At 42.2% G+C, this 22036-nt stretch overlaps 1 protein-coding gene and 1 non-coding gene across 3 annotated transcripts in view; one reads left to right on the forward strand and one right to left on the reverse strand.

Annotated features, from left to right (window-relative positions):
* Nucleotides 1-22036, reverse strand: part of TIMELESS (timeless circadian regulator) — a 148094-nt gene that overhangs the window by 113978 nt on the left and 12080 nt on the right. Inside the window, exon 1 of one of the 2 annotated variants that reach the window (XM_029594811.1) lies at nucleotides 17287-17388. The exons of the other annotated variant lie outside the window; for it this stretch is intronic. The gene's annotated coding sequence lies outside the window, so the exon portion shown is untranslated. Of the gene's footprint in view, nucleotides 1-17286; nucleotides 17389-22036 lie in introns of those variants that run through there. 2 annotated transcript variants of the gene reach the window in all.
* Nucleotides 10565-10673, forward strand: LOC115088890. The gene has a single exon (XR_003855964.1). It is a non-coding gene; the product is annotated as a U6 spliceosomal RNA (small nuclear RNA).

The raw sequence follows: 22036 nt of genomic DNA on the forward strand, positions 1-22036 counted from the left end.
CAGTAAGCTAATAGTATGATAATGCATCGGGAGTTTAAAAAAATGCACACAAACCAGAAAATGTGCCAAAAAAAAACCCAAAAACTTAGTACCATACAAACATGATTGATTTATGCACACAAATCCTATTTTGTATGCAGAAAAACATGCTTTTTGAGCACAAAACATTTTCTGCACATAAAGAACCAACTACACTGGGGAACTTAATTTTCGTTGAGTTAGATCTGACACTTGTTTTTGACTAACTTTTGACATCTGAATCCAAAAATGACCCCAGTTTTTCTCTATCACGTCAACTTTTTAAGGTACAGGATACCCTCCCTTTCTCCCAAAAATCATATAAAATGTACATACAAAGGAAATAAAAGAAAAAATTACCTGAATATACTGTTTATTTAGAGTTATTTTATTTATACAAAGGCTATATATTGTTACTGTAAGTCAAATTGTGTACAAGTAGTAAAGTTCTGCTACCAAACATACATATTAAGGTAAAAATTTACGCTTATAGCTTTTCCGGCAGCGTTCAATCTGTGGACAATCTCGCCTGATGCTCCAATAATAGTCAGCCATCATATGTACATCCCATCTACCCTGATATCGTGCCTCCAAGACCTTCAAAATCTTGGTGGAATCGTTGACCTTGCTCATCCACTGATTGCACCAAGGTTTTTCGGGAAGTCAGCAAGATCGCTATGCAGAAAATGCACCTTGATGCTCATGTTGCAACAAAACAATTTGAAGCTCTCCAAGAGTTTCTGGACAATTTCGGTGTAATTCTGTGCTCGTGTATTTCCAAGAAAGTCCTTGACAAGGTTTTTGAATGACAACCCAGCATTCTTTTGGAGTTCTGACATTGTCCCGATGAAATGTTCATCTTTAAGTTATCGCAGTTTGCGGTAATACCTATGCGAAGCGCTAAGATAGTGCACTTTGCTATAAACAGCCTATTACCATAAAACACACCCCTTTTCCTATCACATGCGATATTTAGTGCATTTTCATAAATCCAGGCCTAAGATAGGCTGTAGAGAAAAAAACGACATGATAGAAGAAAACTAACTGCAGTTTTGAAATCAGCATGCCTATTTAAGTCTAAAATAGCTGAAAATTTGAACTCAACAGGAATTATGTTAAACATTGTTCCCCAGTGCTATAGGTCCCTGCACCAGAACTCGTTTCTGCACACAGATTAACACTAGCGCTAGAAACTTTACTCCACCTCGACCAGGAGTAAAATTTCCAATGCTAAGAAAACACGAGTTAAGCCAGCAAACCTCTCTGCATAGATGGGAATGTAAAATTAAGATTTCTTAGCTACTAATATTCTTTTCTGGAGTCCTAACAGACCAGTTCAGACACATGGCTTTTTCTCCCTTACCAGCAGATGGACAGAGAATGAAAGTTTTGCCGGAGACACCCTTATGAGGAATTGTGCCACCTGCTGCTTCTCAGTATAAACTTTACAAAATACCACCTCCCCCCAAGCAGAGCAAACAATAAAACAGAACAGTAATAACTGGTGAACCTTTCATGCACAGACATATTTTGATGAAAAGCCAGAAGCCCAGGACCGTGGTTCGGACTCTGGATTAGTCTGTTAGGACTCCAGGAAATAAAATTAGCAGGTAAGAAATCTAATTTTATCTTCCTGATCATCCTTAACAGACCAGTCCAAACACATAGGATGTACCCCCATGGGACACCCTTAGATAGGAAGGAAAGTCTTACTCTCAGGACACTTGCTCCAAAGGCGGCAGCATCCCAAGCCTGCACATCCAGTCGATGCCTGGAGGAGAAGAGTAAAGAGGATGATGTAGCGGCCCTACAAATCTCCTCGGGGGATACAGAGTGACACACTGTCCACGTTGTCATCTGAGCCCTCTCTGGAACATGCAAATCCTTACAAATGTACAGACACTACGACCTCTTGGCCTTTGAAGCCATTTGACCTTTCTTATGCCCACTAAATACCACAACCAAATGATCTCACAAACACACAGCGTCCTGCGAATATCCAAAACATGAAGCTCTTGCGACTCCCTCCCCGAGCTAAACCAGTCCAATCCTTGCTAACTCAGTTTGTTAGCAAACGACGGGCAGACTAAATACCAGGATGTGATGACATCACTCGGAGGGACGCCCCCGAGGTTCCCGCCATGACGTGGATATAGACTTGGGTGGCGTGCGCACCCTAGAAGGCCCTCAGGAAAATCATGGCGAACACCTTCGCTGTTGCCGATCCGGGGACGCCGGAGAGAGCGGCATGAAGACGCGGCAGCAGCCATCTTCCCAAGCCTTGAGGAGAGAGAAGGAAGAAAGGTGAGGCACAGAGGTCGAAGCCGTCTGAGACCAACGGATGCAACACTCAGTAGCCTTCAAGTGGACCAGGTGGCACAGGCATTTAGAAATTCCCGTCAGAAATTCTACAAACCCAGAAACAAAACAGGGGCCGATCTTGATCAGATGCTGTAGATGCATAGCTCGGGTAATGTGATTTCTCAGATCCGCACACTTGCTCATGATATGTCTGGAGATTAACAAAACCTTTCATGGATTTCTATTCTTGACTGTATGCTAATGGAAAGGAGGCCACCATGGATACTATTATTACATACTTAACTCAGTTGCATCTTCCCTCTGTGACAGATGTTCAAAGTTAACTGCTCTGATTATAACTCATGACATCCTAAAAGCAGTGAAGGCTTTGTAGGTGCTCTGGTCCAGATGGATTTAATTTGGATTGCTATAAATCTTTTTTTCCTCAGCTCGTGCTCCTTTCATATAGGGCTTTACAGTACGTATATACTCACCCAAACTCCCATCATAAATTAACGGATGCTACTATAGTGGTGATTCATAAAAATGGCAGGGATACCTTTCACCCTGGGTCGTATCAGTCTCTCACTTTGTTAAACACGGACATTAAAATACTAGCCAAGGTGCTTCAGATAAGAATGGAATCTATTGTGGCAGAACTTGTGCACCCTGGTCAGTCAGGGAAGATTATCTACGGTGAACACTAGAACGGTTTTCAGTATTGTGCAGTTGGCTGGTAGGCAAGGGTTGGATGGGTCAATAGTGGCGCTAGACATACAGAAGTCTTTTGACAGGCTATGCTGGTCTTTTTTTTTTTATACACACTCCTTCAAAAATATCAACTGGGCCCAGCTTTCTTTACTTGGATAAAGGCTTTATTTGTGCATCCACAAGCTAGAGTTCTGACCAATGGATGCTCGTCGGACCTTTTCCCATATTGCATGGTACTTCGTCAGGGGTGTCCCACGGCCCCTCTGCTGTTTGATCTAGCTATAGAGGTACTTGCGCAGATAGTGAGGCAAGATCCAGAGGTAGTAGAATTTATGTTTGCTGGAAGAACTCAATTTCACTCTATGTGGATGATAACTTACCTTTTTTTTTTTTTTGGACTGATCTGAAAATATCTGTCCGTTCCCCCCTCCCTCACCTGATTACTGGAGATCCTCTCTGCATATAGCACTGTTTCTGGTTACAAAGTCAACTATCAGAAATCTGAGGTTTTTATGATAAACCCAAAGCAACAGAGGATAGGAGTCCAGGGCCCTCGCTACCTTTCATAAAACATTTTCTGGATTCAAATACCTGAGGATTTTCATCCCAAGATTTTGGGGTAATATTCATAAATTGAATTACGTTCCAATTGTTGATAAGACACGCAGAGACCTGAGTGGAAGGACTTGCTGATTTCTTGGGTAGGTCAGATCAAGGTACTAAATTGGCTAATTGATTAGTTCTAACACTTAACTTGTCCACTCCTTCAAAACATTTTCATTGGGCTGAATAATATAATTTCTAAATGAATCTGGCAAAACAAGACTCCCCAGATAAGCTTGGCAACCCGGAAGCGATTTAAGGAGTGCAGAGGTATGGCATTGAATGATCTCAGAGGTATTATTGAGCAGCAAGGTTAGAATCTGTTAAGGGCTGGCTGAACCGAGATAAAACCATATCCTGAGTTTCTCTTGAAAGTGGACAGGTGGAAGGACTTGACCTTTCTACTCTTATCTCTCTCTCCATTTTTTCCGTTAGTTCAGAGAGCGTCATAAGCTAGTGCACTAATTGTTCATTCTCTTCAAATATGGCACTTGGTAAACACCTTGAATTTTAAGAGGGTATGCTTTTCCATTTCGCTGTTGAGTAAGAATTACGAGCTATCTAAGCACACCTTTCACAGTGACATGCAGGAAGCTGTGGGGGATACAATATTTATTTATTTATTTTAGAATCTTATATACCGCAAAACCCCAAAATATATTTTTCAATGTGATATGTGGGGCAATAGTGGGATACCAAAAGATGGTGTTTCTTTGCATTACTACAAAATCATTTTAGTTTACGTCCCATCTTCCTGCCAGTTGTATGTTCAGATTAAGGAAGCTCTTAGGCTTAAGCAGGCAGGCTGGGTGAGAAGGATGCCACTGATCTTTGAAAACGTTTTCATGAATTTTAACTGACAGGAAGAGAATATCTGCCCTCTACAAGGCTATTGGAGTGACTAAGGAGTCACCACTTCCATTGATCTCTAAATGGAACAGAGACCTGGGTCTAGAGTTTAGGAAGGAGGTTTGGAAGATAACCTGGAAACGTATGCATAGGATATCCATATGCAGTTGCAGAGTTGAGTAATTTTCAGACTGTTATACAGACCATGCAGATATCCCCACATACTACGCAAAGTTCTCTCCCTCCTTATCTAAACTGTGCTGGATGGAATGCGGGCAAGATGGTACATATTTACAAGTTTGGTGGACCTGCCCCTATGTACAAACTTTATGGAAAGCGGCAATGGGAGTGACTCCAAAGATTTTAGGTGAATCGGTCAGCTTTACTGCTTCACTTTGCTTACTAGGGATACAAGCTGCTAGCTTCACTGTTGCTTCCTATGGAATTTGCAGCCCCTGCTTAGACACTAGTGCACTCAAAGTCAAGATATAGCTATTATAGAGAAGCTGACATACTTTGCACAATAGATTGCCATTGTATGATAAAATATGGGGAGACTATTGGTCTTTTTGTACTTCTTAACCTGCTGTAGATACTAATAGTCTGATACTTTATTCTTGCATGGTACACAGTCTGCTCTTGGGAAAGAACTGATGTTTGATTTTGTCTGCTGCTATTAAAAAGTTTAAAAAAAAGTTTAAACAAAAAAAAAATGTGCATACAATTGAGAGTTAAACTGTGTACTCTGCTTAGCGCACCTTATTACACCATGTTCTTTGATTGTAAGCCCTTAGAAGCGGGAAAATACCTACCATGCCTAATTGTACTTCACCATGAGCTCAAATTTGAAAAAGGTAAGAAATTAAATCTAAAATCCAAATTCAAAGTAGTATTTTGTCATGTTTCTTCAAAGTCTTTTCTGCAACTTCATATCATGGCCTCTTCCCCTTGAAGTTCCTTTTCTATGGAAGACTTCCCCTTCCTGTGACCTTCTGAGGCTGCCAAATATCTGAATGTTTCGATCAAATCTCCCCTTTCTTCCTCTGAGTACAATTTGAGGGTCTCAAGCTTTCCATTACAGAATTTGGTGGTAGGCCCTCTATCAGTTTATAGGTTCTCTCTCAACTGCTTCCATCCTCTCAGTGGCCTTTCGAAGATATGTCTAGAACTGGACACAGCACCTCAAGGTTAGGGGTGTACTATTAACATATACAAGAGCAGTATTACTTCCTTTTCCCTATTGATGGTACCTCTTCTTATATTTATATTTCTAGATTTAGCTCAAGGCACATTACATTGAAGAACACTGTCAAAATTTTCTGTCGCATTATTGCATTGACTAGTTACCTTCAAGTAATTTGAGATGATTACTCAGAAATCTCTTTCTTGTTTAACAGTTCCAATTTTCATCCTTCTAAATGATATACAGCTAGTGGATTTTTATACCCTAAATCCATGATTTTAGACATTAACTCTGTAGTTTAATTTCCAAACTCTTGACCACTCTTCTATTTTTTTATTTTTTTTTTAAAGTCCTGTTAAAATTTTTTTTATCCCTTTACATTCTGTTACAGATTTTGTATCCTCTGTAAACAAATATATACTTCCCTCAAATTCCTAAGCAAAGTCGCTACTAAAAATATTGAAAAGAATCAGGCTTTCCACTGAGCCCTGTGCTACCCCATTGGTCACTTTGCTTTCACAAAGAGTGAAGTCCATTGAACAATCAACTTCTGCATTCTGTCACTCAACCATTTTCTCACCCAACTGACAGCCTTCTGTTGTACTCCCAATACTATCCAGTTTGCTTACAAATCTTCTGTGTGAAACAGCATCAAAAGCCTTACTGAAATCCAGATAGGCAATGTCTATGGCACGTCTCTGATCCATTACTTTTGTCATCTCATTAAAGGGCTCAATCAAGTTTGAGTGACAGGATCTCCCCTTTGTGAATCCATGCGGTCTGATATGCTAAAATCAACTTGTTTCAAGGCGATTCATTATCTTTTGTTTCCACTACCGAACTGCTCTGTAGTTACCTGCCTTCTTATCCCCAGTTTTGTGCAACAGAAGTAGACCCCCCTGTCCTCCAGTCCCTTAGAATCTCCTCGCCCGAAACGCCTACTTGAACAGAGCTGTGAGGAGCATGGGCAGCACTTTCCTGAGCTCTTTCAGTATCCCAGGGTGCACTCCATCGGTTCCCGTGGTCAAATACAATCTCGTTTATGTAAGGACGGCAAACATTCCCTCTTCTACAAACTGGGTTTGTAATCATTTCATTTTTAATAATGCCTTTGGGTCATCCACTTCCTCAGAGCTGCCACGTAGGGGCAATTTTTAAGAGGAAGATTTTCAGGACATGGCATGCACCCACCCCCCCTCCCTCTATTCTTCTGGAAAAATACCTTAGTCATGGCAGCAACAGCACTCTGCAATTTCTACAACTTCACAATACATTTTCTTAAACAACTTTCCTTATTAAAAACTCACCCATTCAGTAACATGTTCAGATCTATTTCTTGATCTTTTATTCTCATTATGCAGCCTGTTTCTTGTTCCTTTCTCCTGATCCTTCACAATTTCTTTCATCTCATTTAGATTTTAAATACTTATATACACATTTTTTCACTTTCTTCTTGTTACTCATTTTCTGTTGTTCTACATTGCCTCTCCTCTGATTTCTAGATTTTCTGTCTCTCTTGCCTATTTTACATCCTGCTGATACCTATCTTCTTTCGTTAATGTCACGCTTATAATTATTTTCTTTGTCAATTATTTTGTTTTCTTTCTTTCTGTTTCGCTTTATCCCATTTCCGGGGAATTTATCAGACACTTCCATTTGCTCTCTCCCCTCCTCCTCTCAAACACTATGCTCTTCTCTTTTACACATGCATCACTAGTCCTCACACACTCAACCTTCCTCTACTCTCTCACACACTACTCTCAGTTCAGTTCATTTAACTAATCGTTTCTTTTCCAAGAGATGGTAAATCAAAGTGACGTGCAAAATAAAATCAATGAAGTACAACTGATAACCATAAAATCCAAAAATTCTAGTCCAAGTCTTCTCCCACACGCGCCTCCTCCAACCCTCTCATCTCTGTGACCCCCACCCCTTCCTTCTCTTTCCACCCTGCTGCTGCTGCCGCCACTCCGGTCTGCCTCATCTTCCCTACTCCACATGAGGGGAGACAGAACAAACAAGTGGAAAATAGGAGATTGAGAAGAGACAAAATGTTGGGGGAAGGGGGGAAGCTAACAAGTCAATACTTCCAAAAAGTGAACGAAAAGAGAAAGCAAAAAAGAAAAAAAAAAAGTCTAACACATGTTGTTCCCAGGCTACTATGAATTTTGATTGGCACCTCATTCCCCCCCCCCCCCCACCCCCACCAAAAAGTATTTTTTCACTTTGCATCCTGGTTTGAACAATCTTTCAATCTCTCAAAAGCTGGCCCATCAGCAATCCCAAGGAAAATATATACTGCTTGCATGTAAAAGAATCTAGGAACTCAAACTCTAAAACATTAATAGCACTCTTACCACTGGTACATTGATCTTAGATTTAAATATGATCTCACTAAAGAACTACAATTTATTAAAAAAAAAAAAAAAAAAAAAGTATATCCTGCTCCCTCCGAAGCTCAGGGCGGGTTACAAAGATATCATTCATAACTTTTAATTATCAAAACAAAGGAAAGACAACAGACAAAATATTCTATTCTTCTTGTCCAAATACATTATCTATACACACACATATACCATAAATGTCCACTAAACATTAAAAAAAAACCTCTGAATAGTTACAGGTGTCCTCCTGACATCTCAAAGATTAATTTATGTAACTGCACAAACAGCCCATCATAGCCCCACTACAATTCTCATAACTAAAATTCTGGCCTTACTCAAGGCAGCCATGGCCTAGAAGTACATATAATGAGATGTTTCTCACAAAGCAAAAAAAAAAATATATATATATATATATAGCACCATGAGACCAAGCTTAGAAGGTATCACTGTAATATATATCACACAGAGGTTGTTTGGCAGCCACCTACCTAAGAAAACTGATGGCCAAACTCTGGTTTTATGGTCACTGGGCTACTAGAGGTGCTCCACACTGTCACCAAGTACAAATTATACCTAATTTCTTGGTTTTAGGGCAATTCATTTTAAATTGCTGTTTGCGTTTAAAGTGAAAGCCATTAAAAAACATGTCTAGTCATTTTGCGTCTTACTGTAACAAGACCTTAAAGCAGAGCCAGTATCCACTTTACATCTAGACTGTATAACCCATGCGAGCACAAAATCTTCTTTTGTTAACTTCCTTAGACGATAATCTGTTACCTTCTCAATGCTCCCTTTCATTGCTAACCGAAATGTATTATTCAGCTCCATCTCCCAGAAGAGCCTCTCCTCGTCTTGAAGTCAATCCTTCTGAAGAACTTAGTTTTAGTACATGTCAGCTCACGTTTTAATATTGTGCAGGGATCACCAGATCCTAAATTCTCCCTTAAAATTAGGTAAATGACACTCTTTCCATTCATCATACAGTGCAGAATCTCCTTGAGTAAGCCTGAGCAATGCCCCTTTTTAGGGCACGTATGACTTAACCACTCCTAGCTGACGGGGTTCCTGTCCACATTTGGGAGAGACCGAAATCAAAGACAAGCAGGACTTCTCCCCTTTGCACAATGCCTAAAGTCTAAATCCATCTCCTTTCCCCCTATGCTGGGGTCTGCATAATAATCCCATGTACACAATTTTTTTTTTTTTTTGTAGATTTTACCAGGGTAGCCCACAATTCAGCTTCACTCTGCTCTCACTATTTCAGAGGCGACTACTGTGTTCCCAAGTATAAAGAGCAACACCTCCACTCAGGTCTAGAGGACGTGTATAAAGAGGAGGCAGCAAAACACTGCATGGAGCAGCAGTAGCCACAGAGGCATTCACGGAGCGGGATGCCAGTGGCCAGTGGTTGGTGTTCCACCTTCACGGAGCGGAAAGATGGAGGGCTGCCATCTCCAAATTAAAAAAAAACAAACAAACCAGGGGTGGGTAAGAGTATGTAAAATTAACGGAGAGTTCATAGGCTATAGGTATTACCAATTATTAGGCTTATTCAATATTTGTTGATAGTTATGTGGCTTTCAATGCATATCCAGCATAGCTCTCTGCTTCAACGGCAGGGGAGAAAAAAAACTAATACTTCACGCATATCCAGCATAGCTCTCTGCTTCAACGGCAGGGGAGAAGAAAAACTGATACTTCACGCATATCCAGCATAGCTCTCTGCTTCAATGGCAGGGGAGAAGAAAAACTGATACTTCACGCATATCCAGCATAGCTCTCTGCTTCAATGGCAGGGGAGAAGAAAAACCACCAATAAGGGCTGAATAACATAGTCTGGGTAAACAAATAAGTATGGGTGTAGCTTGCTTGTTGCGGCGGTTACTACCCCTAACTAATCAAGCTTGATATTTCACTTGGATGCAGCTCCATCACTGCTCTCTGCATTAATGGTGGGGGTGAAAGGGAAATAGAACCAAGGGTTGCTAAGAGCCAAGAGAAACAGATAAGTATGAAAGGAAAGAAGTGTGAAGCTTGCTGGGCAGACTGGATGGGCCGATTGGTCTTCTCTTCTGCCGTCATTTCTATGTTTCTCTATATGTTTCTATGTTTTTTCTACTCTGTCTCTTCTAAAGAGTTTATACCCTAGGTTGGACACAACCCTAGCCTGGTTACCATTTTTATACCAAGTCTCAATGATTACGACTATATCAAAGTCCACCTCTACCAGGGTGGCCCTTCAGGTCTGTGATTTTGTTAAGACTAAGCATTTGAACCCATGACTCTCCAAAACAATGTGCTGCCACCCTCTATTTTCTTTTGTTTTATTTGTGCATAATCTATTTCAGCCTCTCTCTTGCCTCTTCTTTTGATTGCTGCATCAGGCATGTAATGCTCAATTTATTTTGGCTTTTATCCATTTAGGGATTATCGTGTTTACCTCAAGCCTTTTTATCTTCTTCCGGATGAAAGCAGATTATATCTCCACCCTTGCTCAGTTCTAAAATGCTGGTCTATGCTCGTTTTGGCAGCACATGTACAAAAATTGGAGCAATACAGAGAAGATTAGAATGGCCTCTGCAGAATTTGTGAAGCATTCCATATTAAAAATAAAATAAATGCTGACCTAAGTAGGATTTGTAACAATGGTTAAGGACTGCAGAACCCTTCTTAAATAGATATAAACCAGCCCATTTGTAAAAGAGCTTTATCGCCACACTCCAAGGGAACCAAAATCTTTGCCCTTACCCCAGTTTTTCAACAAGTTCTTTGGATGCACAAATCCTTCTACTGTTTTGCTGAAAGCAGGCAGAACAGATGTCACGGATTCAGCTACCTGACATGCCTCCCCACTCACTGAACTACTTTCAAATCTTTATTACCTTGCCATTTGCCGAGTCATCTGTCCCTACGACTACAATGATAGCAAGTTTGCTGAATCTAAACAGTGTTTTCCCATAGATAGCAGAATGAATTAACCATTATATGTGGGTGACATTTAGTGGTACTGAATGGACCTCTCTCTGAGAGAAGAGCTTTGAGCTCTACCAAGCATGTGCAGGAGTTCCCACACGGTTGTTGCCTCGTAAGGCTCCTCAGACTAGAGATAGTTAACTCTCCAAGTAGGCAGATGGTCAAATCATCCTACACTGTATTTGGTAAGCAAACTTGTTTTTTCCAATCGATAAGCAGGCTGAATTAGCCATTACATGAGGGGAGTCCCAAGCTGAGGATTTTAGCAGAGTGTTTACTGAGTAAGCAACTCAATTTCACCTTGGAGATTAAACTACTAGGTGAAGAGGCTTTGTAAAACTGCTTGTCTGCATCCAATGTCACTCTGTCCAGAGATGCATACCGACAAACTTGTCACACCTTTGCAGATACTCATAAGTAGTACTGCTCATAAGAAAGTTACTGAAAAAATATTTCTTGCTCTGAGTCAGTCTTGATAGTAATTGTGAGTGGTAAGTCTGCTAGAGCAGTGGTTCTCAATCTTTATTTTGGCCAGGACACACCTGACAGATGGTTCTCACATGAGTGACACACTGAACATGTGACCATCACAGGGCTTAATGTAAACATGCACTCTGCATCCACAGGAATCCCCTCAACCCCCAGCAATGAGTGCAGAGCAGATCTAGGGCATTACCCTGTATAACTCGCCATACAAAAAAAGATATTCTGGTTCTGATGACATCTCAGTAAAAGCAAAACAAAGTCCCTTTACTACCAGGCAGGCACAATAGCCCTCCTTATGAAAAGACAGTAATTTATCACTAATGCATATCCTATTGAGAAAAGACAACAAATAAGATTGATACAAATGCCTACATGCTAGTAAAATACCTCACCTCTGTCACACACCCGGAATTGACCTTCACCAAGTACAGAAAAACCACAAATTATAAATATGGAGACAGAAACTGGAATGGAAAACCAAAAAAGCCACTCTGCATGCAGTGCGAACCTGGAGAAATGGAAAGAGAAATAATGCACACAAACTAACCCACACAAAGTTACACCTGCATTATGGAACACACTCAAACAGTAACAACCCTATCTAAGAAATACAACTATTAAACCAGGCCCTAAACACTAAAACATTTCCTATTGGGAAAACAGAATAAGCCAAGCTGCTATTTATTTATTTATTTATTTATTTATTTGATTTTATATACCGACAACCGTTTGCACATCGTGCTATAGAACCCCACACAGAAATAATTGTAAAGCTATACTAAAAATGTTACAAAACAGCTGCTGCACCAAATACCCAACAATTAAAAAAAAATAAAAATTATTAAAACGTTCAAATATCATTAAAATATTTCAAAACAGCAGACATCGCATAATACCCAATAATAAAAATGGCAGTCAATCAAGAAAAATAAATTTAAAAAGCCACTTTTACTTACCTTCTCCAGCAACTCTCCTACTCCTTTCCCTTCCAGGCCAATAGCACCCACCAGAAGCAGCAAGGGCTGCTGAAGCTCTGTCCGCACAGTCCTCTTCCTTAGCGCCCACAACCAGAATAGATGGCTAAGGCTCCAGCACGGAGACTGGTGGTGGGGGCGGCAACACTCTGCACCCTGTGGTCCAACTGCTCCTGGAAGTCTGGTGAAGCCAGGACTGAGGGAGGAGGGACGAGGCATCACCGGTGCTTCCTTGACACTCCAAGGAGGCATGGAGCCCGGCACCAATATCGGTGGGGAATGCCTGGGATTCCTGGGTATATCGGAGGACGTGGCCTCCGAGCCATGGGGTTACTTCGGTGGCAGTACGGCAGCCACCGATACCACACCAGAACTAGAGACGCGCGTCAATGACGACCGGTGTCTATGCTTGCGGGATCTCCCATGGTGCTTGGCCCGGTCTTTCCCCAGCACCAAGGAAGCAAAGGATCCTGATGTCCTGGAAACAGGTGAGATCATGGAAGAGCGATCACCGTTTCCTTGGTCTTTTGAAGATGTAGTCAGAGGGGTAGCAAGAGGGAACGTATAGCGTGATTCCCCTTGACCCCCGGGTGTCGAGGATTCCGACGCGGGTGTGGATGGAGTGGACTTTTTGGAACCAAATTGTTTCTCCATCTTGTCAAGGCGTACGCGCCGGCCCTTGGGGGGGGTCATCTGGCCACACAGCTGACCCCTCAGACGTTGTGCGAGGTCCCCAGGCAGAAAATTGGGCATCCAAATGGCAGATTAAATTTAATGTGGATAAGTGCAAGGTGATGCATATAGGGAAAAATAACCCATGCTATAGTTACACAATGTTGGGTTCCATATTAGGTGCTACAACCCAAGAAACCCCAATATTTAAAAATGGCTCCAGGGGCGATCCGGGAAACTACAGACCGGTTAGCCTGACTTCAGTGCCAGGAAAAATAGTGGAAAGTGTTCTAAACATCAAAATCACAGAACATATAGAAAGACATGGTTTAATGGAACAAAGTCAGCATGGCTTTACCCAGGGCAAGTCTTGCCTCACAAATCTGCTTCACTTTTTTGAAGGAGTTAATAAACATGTGGATAAAGGTGAACCGGTAGATATAGTATACTTGGATTTTCAGAAGGCGTTTGACAAAGTTCCTCATGAGAGGCTTCTAGGAAAAGTAAAAAGTCATGGGATAGGTGGCGATGTCCTTTCGTGGATTGCAAACTGGCTAAAAGACAGGAAACAGAGAGTAGGATTAAATGGGCAATTTTCTCAGTGGAAGGGAGTGGACAGTGGAGTGCCTCAGGGATCTGTATTGGGACCCTTACTGTTCAATATATTTATAAATGATCTGGAAAGAAATACGACAAGTGAGATAATCAAATTTGCAGATGACACAAAATTGTTCAGAGTAGTTAAATCACAAGCAGATTGTGATAAATTGCAGGAAGACCTTGTGAGACTGGAAAATTGGGCATCCAAATGGCAGATGAAATTTAATGTGGATAAGTGCAAGGTGATGCATATAGGGAAAAATAACCCATGCTATAATTACACGATGTTGGGTTCCATATTAGGTGCTACAACCCAAGAAAGAGATCTAGGTGTCATAGTGGATAACACACTGAAATCGTCGGTTCAGTGTGCTGCGGCAGTCAAAAAAGCAAACAGAATGTTGGGAATTATTAGAAAAGGAATGATGAATAAAACGGAAAATGTCATAATGCCTCTGTATCGCTCCATGGTGAGACCGCACCTTGAATACTGTGTACAATTCTGGTCGCCGCATCTCAAAAAAGATATAATTGCGATGGAGAAGGTACAGAGAAGGGCTACCAAAATGATAAGGGGAATGGAACAACTCCCCTATGAGGAAAGACTAAAGAGGTTAGGACTTTTCAGCTTGGAGAAGAGACGACTGAGGGGGGATATGATAGAGGTGTTTAAAATCATGAGAGGTCTAGAACGGGTAGATGTGAATCGGTTATTTACTCTTTCGGATAGTAGAAGGACTAGGGGACACTCCATGAAGTTAGTATGGGGCACATTTAAAACTAATCGGAAAAAGTTCTTTTTTACTCAACGCACAATTAAACTCTGGAATTTGTTGCCAGAGAATGTGGTTCGTGCAGTTAGTATAGCTGTGTTTAAAAAAGGATTGGATAAGTTCTTGGAGGAGAAGTCCATTACCTGCTATTAAGTTCACTTAGAGAATAGCCACTGCCATTAGCAATGGTTACATGGAATAGACTTAGTTTTTGGGTACTTGCCAGGTTCTTATGGCCTGGATTGGCCACTGTTGGAAACAGGATGCTGGGCTTGATGGACCCTTGGTCTGACCCAGTATGGCATTTTCTTATGTTCTTATGTAGAGGATGCAAACCTCATGAAGATCCATGATGGACATAGTCCGCGCACACTGGGGGCAGTGACGAAAGCCGGATGATGCCATGAAAAATAACCGGCACGCAGTCGATGACCAGGGGCCACCGAGAAGTGGGATGCCGGGAATCTACTACGAAAAAGGAACTTTTTTTTTTTTTTTACCTACCACGCCAAAAAGAGGTACCAACTACGAAGGGGGACCAGTCAAAGGAACGGGAAAAAAATCCTGATTTAGTCAAAAAAAAAAAAGAGAAAGAAGCAGAGCTTCAAGAACCACTAGGCAAATGCACCGCGGAAAAAGAGACACTGAAGGGGTACCTCGCATGGACATGCAGATAGTGGCATGCTGGGCATGCTCAGTGTGCCAGTCAAAGCTTCTAGAAGCTTTTACAAACGTTTTCCGTGCCGGGCTCCATTGAATGATGTCACCCATATGTGAGGACTACCATCCCACTTGTCCTAGGAGAATGCCTAGATCTTTTTTCTAGGTGGTGACTACCAATGTGGAACCTTGCCTGAGTGCTTCCCCTCAGTCCAGAAATCTGGAGTAAGGAAGATCTGTTGATGGAGACATATTTTCTAGAAATTCAGAAAGTGAGGTAGAAGGGGTATTCCCCTTGACCAAGAGGGAATACTATACTAAGAATTGAATAATGGAGCGGGTGCTTGGTCACATCAGAGGAAAATAGTCCTGACAGACCACTTTAAATTGGATGAGATCTGCTGCAAGTCAATATGGTACACTCAAATCACCTCAAAGATGATGGACATGTGGTATTGTCTGTCCTGGAAGGATGGGCTCATCCTACTAGCAGTCTGAAAAACTTAGAAGAGCTGTTCCCCCTTAGACTGAATGCAGGCAGTATTTTTTTTTTTTTTGTTATCAGAAGTGACTTCTACTCCTGACCTATCCATCTGTCAAGGGCTGAAGTTTGATGCATTGCTGGACTTCCTCCCCATACTAGACATTGATGGCATGGGTGCATGGAGAAAAATGACACAGTCGCGCCAGAGTGCCAAAAACACCCTAGTCGCACGGGCTGAAATGGGCCATGGTCGCTGAGAAATGTGGCAGCCCCAGTCCATGTCGGCCATGCATCGGCTTTGGCATCGGCGGCTGGAACTTGCAGGGGCTGTGCCAGCGGCTAGAAATTGCGCCGACCAGTGTGTGCATTGGCCTCACTTGTCTTGATGGCACTAGCGGGAGCTAGACCAGCGGCAGGATGTCCTCAAAAGTCGCTGCCTCACTCCAACCTCAGAGCCATTCTGCAGGGGAAGGAAGGCACTGAGACTGCCACAGCCTTGTGCATTGCCCAGCAACGGTGCACCACCCACTTCTTTGGGCGGCAAAGCTCATGAATCCCCCATATGGCGCTCAGTCAGCACGAGACATGCAGGACCCATACTCCAGCAGTATTCTTGTAACGATCCCCAAAAGGTGTGGGAGTAAAGGGCACCATGCAGCTCTACGTCAAAACAGTCAAACGCATCGGCCCGCTCCACAGCGAAGAAGAGAGAAGCAATAGAGAAAGGTGGGAAGACAGCACGAGAACTAAAAGCAAGAGAGATGAATGGAGAGACAGAGACTCAAACGCAGATCCGATATACAGGTAGTGATTTCATTGTAATCCAAATCAGAAACAGACAGGACTATCATATTTAAAGTCAGTAAAACGCAACCTGATCTTTTTTTTTTTATGCTTAAAGAGTAACCAATAAATTTGAATTATCACTGGACATGACATGGTTAAAACTGAGAAATATTGCTCTTCATTATTATTTTAGGAAAACTCAAGCCAGAAAACATCATTTGGATTACTATAAGCTGAAAATGAAAAACAGCAAAACCACTGGCCACTGCTCTATGCTTCAGCTTCCGCAAATAGTTTTATCGTGTGCACCTAGTCACTCATCGCTTCAAAAGCAGTAGGCAGAAGCCAGGGATGAACCACAAGGCAGAGATATTTAATTTAACCTGGGGGTGAACAAAGTCACTAGCAAACTCCTGAAACAGTAGGTTGAAAGTCACTTGCCTGCAAAGTTTTCAAAGTTTGCTGAAGCAACTTGCTCAGCATATTTGCATAACTCATTACAGCGCACAGATTTTTTTTTGTACTCCCATGTAAATTTTACTGAGTTGGCTGCACCAGTGCAGAAGTAAGATATAGAATTCCCACCTGCACATTATTAATTTTAAGCCCTTTTCCAAAAATCCCAAGTGAAGTGAATTTTTCCTGAGGGGAATGCCAAACAAAAAAAAAAAACAACCAACCTTTCCCTCTCCTCCCACAAAACATAAATAAAGTTGGATATTCACACAGTGCTCCCTCTCTCCCTCTTGCTATTCACTATAGCACAAATGACACCAGGGATCCTTTAGTCCTGCAAAACAAAAAGCAGGAGCCAGGGCTGCCCACTCACCTGGGTTGCAGCCTGTCACCCTCCCTCTCTGTGAATCAGATCTGGAATACTAGCAGCACAGGCTCCCAAGCTTCAGCAGCCTAAGAGAGGCTAGAAGGGGAGGGCCCATCCCATCGTCCAGATTATGTAACCAGTCCGCTTACCCATGATGCTTCACTGCAATAACCTACATTCCCCTTGCTACAAACGGTGAATCTGTAACCCTCTCAGACCCAGAAGTTAACACAGGTTGCTAGTCTGGGAAAAAGCATGCACATTTCCAAAAGAGATGGCCCCCTCCCCTACTGCATTTCATTTTATTCTATTCCTAAAGAAATCCTTTTTCTCTGTATCTCAACAAGCATCCTGCTACGGTACCATAATCACACTGAGCTAGCCAAAAGGTGGCAAAGCAGACAACGATTGATCTGAACGCGAGGCTGGATCCTAGCTTCCAGGTCTTGGCTCCCCCTCTTCTGTTTCTAGGGGTTGGCCTTTAAAAGTACTACCTAAGTCACCTCAACACTCAGACAATTGTGCATAAGAGACAGCCCTGCTCACGTTCAAAAAAAATATTTTATCAAGCGGCGCAATATGAACACCCGCCCATCCACCTCTCCTGCATGTTCGATACGATATGCACATTAAAAAGGCTGTGCTGGGGAAATTGTGCGTCCCTAGCGCGTCCTTGGCATCGGGCACCCAGGAGACGTGGCTGTGCGCACAGCCACGGATTAGGGAAAAAGACACTCAAGTAATGAGCGTCCGCTTTCCAAACCCGCACATAGCTAATGGGCTAGGAAAATGGATGCTGATAAATCGAGCGCCCGTTTTCCTAACCTGATCGCCATCAAAACCTTTTTTTTTTTTTTTTTTTTTTTTTTTTTTAAATGTTCCTGCTTTCTGTAGTTCCTCCTATCTAGTATCGCGACAATATAAGTTGGAGAAATCACAGAAAAGCAGTATTTTCTGTTTTGTTTTTTTGGTGGCTTGGAGTGCCTCAAGACTTAATGCCAGCTCCGGGGCTGTCAATTTTTGTGGGTTAAAATATGCACATCGAGCGCACAGTGATTTTTTTTTTTTTTTTTAGATCGGGGTACTAGCTAATAGCCTCATCAGCATGGCATTTTCATGTGATGAGCGCTATTAGCTCCGTGCAGGTTTGGACACGTGTTTTGGACGCGCTAATGCCGTTATTGCATCAGGAGTTATTCTAGCGTGTCCAAAATGCACGTCAAGCTGTGCAATAAGCTGAGCACACTGTACTGCATAGGCCCCTGTGTGCTTAAGCCAATAATATTCAGCCTTCCCATCCCACCCTGATATCATTAATTATAGTTCCTTATTCACAGATTTCAGCTTCTAGGTGAGAAAATCACTCAAGTCACACCACTAGAATCACAATTCTGAAGATAAAATATGCCACACTAGTAACACAGTATATGACAACAGAGAGAAACCAATTGATCAATCCAGTTTTCCCGGTTCTTCTGGGCTGCTACGAACTGAAGCTTGAGCACTTGCAGGATATTGCTACTTAGTTATGTAATCCCTTAACTCCCTTCAGGGCACATAACGAATTTATATCTTCTGGTGCTATCCGGCTAGCATGTCACATAAGAACATAAGAAATTGCCATGCTGGGTCAGACCAAGGGTCCATCAAGCCCAGCATCCTGTTTCCAACAGAGGCCAAACCAGGCCATAAGAACCTGGTAAGTACCCAACACCTCACTCTGACTTTCAATCCTTGGTGGGGATTTTTTTTTTTTTTTTTTTACAGGGGGAGCTCTCGCTTATGGCCCAGACAATGAAAAAAGATTGCCAGTGTTTATCTTTAAAAAGTGTTGGTGCTTCCCATGAGGTGAGAAGCAGTAATACATCAGACTGGACCAGGACTGGGTGTAAAATAATAGTTTACTGATTCAATAAATTAAAGTCTATTTGTCCAAGTTATGAGTATACATCTGACTGTTAATACAGGATTTCTTCTGCTTAGTGGGTAGGTATCCTTATTACAGACATCTGGGTTGAGCCCATGGTGATTTTAAATGCTCATACTCTCCCAGCAGCTGTTCCCTTGGAGTCCTAGTGATAGGGTCCCCTCTGCATTGCAAAATCCCACCTTTTAGTTATCTTCCTTCCTCGGTTACCCAGCCTATCCTGGTCCCTTGAAGGGTGGAAATACGGATGGGATTTCCTGATTCAAGTTCTTCCTTTGTCCATAATTGTTAAGCCCAGCACTGCAATCCCTGTGGGGAAAGCGGATCCAAAACCTCCCCACTTAAAGTCTAAAAAACACTTTAAAGCTTAAACTGGACAAATCTTCTTAGACTGGTATTCAAGTGCTTGCCACATTCAGGCTGTGAATGGGCTCACTGGTCTTCAACCCCTGTCCTTTAAGAACATAAGAACATGCCATACTGGGTCAGACCAAGGGTCCATCAAGCCCAGCATCCTGTTTCCAACAGTGGCCAATCCAGGCCACAAGAACCTGGCAATTGCCCCAAAACTAAGTCTCTTCCATGTTACCGTTGCTAATGGCAGTGGCTAATCTCTAGGTGAACTTAATAGCAGGTAATGGACTTCTCCTCCAAGAACTTATCCAATCCTTTTTTAAACACAGCTACACTAACTGCACTAACCACATCCTCTGGCAACAAATTCCAGAGTTTAATTGTGCACTGAGTAAAAAAGAACTTTCTCCGATTAGTTTTAAATGTACCCCATGCTAACTTCATGGAGTGCCCCCTAGTCTTTCTATTATTCTATTATCCGAAAGAGTAAATAACCTATTCACATCTACCCGTTCTAAACCTCTCATGATTTTAAACACCTCTATCATATCCCCCTCAGCCGTCTCTTCTCCAAGCTGAAAAGTCCTAACCTCTTTAGTCTTTCCTCATAGGGGAGCTGTTCCATTCCCCTTATCATTTTGGTCGCCCTTCTCTGTACCTTCTCCATCGCAATTATATCTTTTTTGAGATGCGGCGACCAGAATTGTACACAGTATTCAAGGTGCGGTCTCACCATGGAGCGATACAGAGGCATTATGACATTTTCCGTTTTATTCATCATTCCCTTTCTAATAATTCCCAACATTCTGTTTGCTTTTTTGACTGCCACAGCACACTGAGCCGACGATTTCAATGTGTTATCCACTATGATGCCTAGATGTCTTTCATGGGTTGTAGCACCTAATATGGAACCCAACATTGTGTAATTATAGCATGGGTTATTTTTCCCTATATGCATCACTTTGCACTTATCCACATTAAATTTCATCTGCCATTTGGATGCCCAATTTTCCAGTCTCACAAGGTCTTCCTGCAATTTATCACAATCTGCTTGTGATTTAACTACTCTGAACAATTTTGTGTCATCTGCAAATTCGATTGATTGAGTACGGTCAGCGAAGATGACTTTCCCCTAGGAAACAGAGTGAACCTCAGTTCCTTCCAAAAAATATACCGTAACTCTTCCGGCCTTCACAGCCACTCACAGCAGGATCTGTCTCTAGTGCTTGCCTACCTAGGGTTTAGAGTAGGCTCACAGGTCTTCAGTCCCCTGGATGAGAGCCCTCTCACCCCAAAAGGGTATCTGGCTCAACAATCTATCTCGCTGCAACTTATAATGAGAAGGACCCTATGGCAGGGATTGCACTGTGCGATATCTCTCCTGAAAGAAAACTCCTTTTAGCAAGGCTGGGAGGTCTTACCAGAGTGTGGCAAAAATACATCTTTACTCTCCGACTGCTCTCACAAAAGACGATACCATCTTGGGTAGAAACCTGGGGTTGGTGCGGAGAACCACCTTATCGTGGTAAGTAGGTAAGATGGGTAGAGTACCAGTGCTTGAAGTTCACTAATTTGACGTGCTGAGGTGACAGCTACTAAGAAAAGGACTTTCCCCATAAGGAATTTCATGGGAGAAGATTCCATCAGATCGAAAGGTAGATCCCATAAGTTGCGGGAGTACCATATTTAAGTCCCAGGGAACGGCTGGGCGAGTGATCAGCGAACGAATATACAATAGCCCTTTCATGAAACGGGCTATCAGAGGATGCGCAGCCACAGAATGATCGTCAATATGGTCATGGGAGGCCACTATGGCACCCAGATGAACCCTTACTAAAGATGTTGCCAGTCCCTACGTGGAGAAATGATGTAGGTATAACACCAATGACTTCGGGGGGGGGGGGGGGGGGGGGGCACATAATCGGGAGGGCTAAGACCTTTAGTTTCACACCATGAGGAATAGTGGCACCATTTGAGCACATAGTTTCATCGAGTAAAAGGGTTTCTAGCTGTGAGTACTACCTATTCTATTTCCCATTGAAGTTATAGCTCATTGATTACTGCATGTTCAACATCCATGCTGTGAGGCAGAGAGACACAGGGTTGGTACATAAGAACTGGCCCTCTTCTTGCATTAGCATGGGTCCTCTGCAGGATGGTATGATAGCTGTACCAGATACGAGTACCAAATATGTCAGGGTCGTGCTATTTTGTTTCAGGTCCAGACTGAACACTCACTTCTTGAATCAGTATCTGACAAGGTTTACCTCAATAATACTAAAACACCTCGGTGCCAGGTAAAAGTAATAACGGATTTATTATTAGCATATAGGAATAATTTACAAATAACATGAAAGCCTGCAAACACTAAATGGTTGATTGCAGACAACACCTATCACAAAGAACACCCAAACATACATACATACATATATACATATAAAAATGCAGCTATAAAGGCTCAAGAGATCTATTGGT

This window comes from Rhinatrema bivittatum, chromosome 3 (assembly GCF_901001135.1).
Source record: "Rhinatrema bivittatum chromosome 3, aRhiBiv1.1, whole genome shotgun sequence".
NCBI classification, from domain to species: domain Eukaryota; kingdom Metazoa; phylum Chordata; class Amphibia; order Gymnophiona; family Rhinatrematidae; genus Rhinatrema; species Rhinatrema bivittatum.